General features: G+C 53.3%; 1 pseudogene; it reads left to right on the forward strand.

Moving 5' to 3' along the window:
- Positions 1-381: 381 nt before the first annotated feature.
- Positions 382-1,287, forward strand: LOC133755284 (calcium release-activated calcium channel protein 1-like; annotated as a pseudogene).
- The last annotated feature ends 878 nt before the right edge of the window (positions 1,288-2,165 follow it).

A 2,165-nucleotide genomic window follows, 5' to 3' on the forward strand; every position in this document is an offset into this window, starting at 1 on the left:
GCTCTCTGTGTAACTGTTAGGAAAAGTTGATTTACAATGTTGTTCAAATCTACCACTCTTGAAAGTGAAGTATTGATGTGCTACGTTTGTTCTATTGCTGTTTATCCCTTCAGAGTTCTCAACATTTGCTTATATTTTCTAGTGTTATGAGGTTGGGTATACATGTTGTTCAACCTGGAAAAGTACACAGAGGAACACTCAAGAATATCAATAATAATATGGGAACAAAATAAGGAATTCAAAAAACACATAGAACAATGAAGAAGAATCAATAAATTTTCAAGATGTAGAAAATGGTGAATAAGGGCCGGGCCCTCGTGGGGGGCGGGGGCCACTGCCTTCCAGGCTCCCGAGCCGGCCCACGCCTTTGCAGCGTGCTCCATGCATCCGGAGCCCGCCTGCCCCAGAGCAGCAACAATCCCGAGCTTCCCCTCAGCAGCGGCAGTACCACTAGCGGCAGCTGCCGGAACCACCGCAGTGGGGATGGGGAGTCCCCAGGGTCCCCACTGCCGCCACTGCCAGCAGTCAGCTACCCGGACTTGATCGGCCAGGGTTACTCCGAGGTGATGAGCCTCAACGAACACTCGATGCAGGCGCTGTCCTGGCGTAAGCTCTACTTGAGCAGTGCCAAGCTCAAAGCCTCCAGCCGGACCTCGGCTCTGCTGTCTGGCTTAGCCATGGTGGCCATGGTGGAGGTGCAGCTGGACACTGAGCAGGACTATCCACCGGGGCTGCTCATCACCTTCAGTGCCTGCACCACGGTGCTGGTGGCCGTGCACCTGTTTGCACTCATGATCAGCACCTGCATCCTGCCCAACATCGAGGCTGTCAGCAACGTCGACAACCTCAACTCCGTCAAGGAGTCGCTCCACGAGCGCATGCATCGCCACATCGAGCTGGCCTGGGCCTTCTCCACCGTCATCGGCACTCTGCTTTTCCTGGCCGAGGTCGTGCTGCTCTGCTGGGTCAAGTTCTTGCCCCTCAAGAAGCAGCCGGGGGCAGCTAAGCCCTACCAGCAAGCCCCCAGCTGGTGGTGCGGCCTCCAACAACAGCAGCGAGAGTGGCATCACCCTGGGCCAGGCAGCAGCCATTGCATCCACCACCATCATGGTGCCCTTTGGCCTGGTCTTCATCGTCTTTGCTGTCCACTTTTACCACTCACTGGTCAGCCACAAGACAGACTGACAGTTCCAGGAGCCCAGTGAGCTGGCTGAGCTTGCCCACTTGCAGGACCAGATGGACCACAGAGGGGACCACTCCCTGATGCCCGGCAGCCACTATGCCTAAGCCCTTGTGGTCCAGAGCCCTTCCCCATGACATTGTCCTGCCAAAGCCTCAAGGACAGCCTGTGCAGGGAGCTGGGCTTCATCGAGGGGCAGAGTGCGGAGGGAAGAGGCTTTTTGTAAAGGAGATTACTGCACTTTGAAACTTTCCTCCAAGTCAGAGTAAGCACTTCCTGTTCTTGCAGCTCCAGGTCAACCTCCTGGTTAGGAGGTGGTGGGGGCCTGGGTGGGGACAGACACCCTCTTTGTCCCTTCTCCTCCCCCATGCCAGTGCCTCCTGGATGCTTCCTGTCCTTTCCGTCTTGACTTCCCTCCCTGTTGTGCAGTGAGCGTGTGCAAGTGTGGACACATAAATATACTCACAAGGGAAAAAAGAAATGGTGAATTAAAAAAAAAAAACAACAAATAGAAAACTTCTACTCCAAAGAAACACAATAGAAAAAACATTTTGTTATGTAGAAATGGGATTGGACTTGCATGATCCTCAAACTCTGATGCTTTTTCCTGGCAAAAATCCATGTCTTCTACTGAGAGCATCATCCAATGATTTCTTCAGGGAGTGATCCATCCCACCTGTCAGTGCAAGTGGTAAGTGAGGTTAGAACTAGCTCCTGCTGCAGGGGCAAGGGTCATGCTTGTTCTTCCTGCTGTGGCATTGTTGGTGCATGAGGAATTGGGGCTCAGGTGTGCACATTTTATGAGGGAATGCACAGGCCCCAGGATTTAGCCCTGGCTGTGGACACACTGTCTCTCTGTTCAGCACAAGGCACACCTGCTTCCACTTACTGTAAGATGCCCAGGGGTGACCAAATTATGTCTCCCTCAAACACAGCCAGGAGGGAGGAAACCCAGGCCACACCCACCTTGAACATGGCTTCTGCA

The sequence above is a fragment of the Lepus europaeus genome, unplaced genomic scaffold (genome assembly GCF_033115175.1).
Source record: "Lepus europaeus isolate LE1 unplaced genomic scaffold, mLepTim1.pri SCAFFOLD_3_1, whole genome shotgun sequence".
Lineage (NCBI taxonomy): Eukaryota > Metazoa > Chordata > Mammalia > Lagomorpha > Leporidae > Lepus > Lepus europaeus.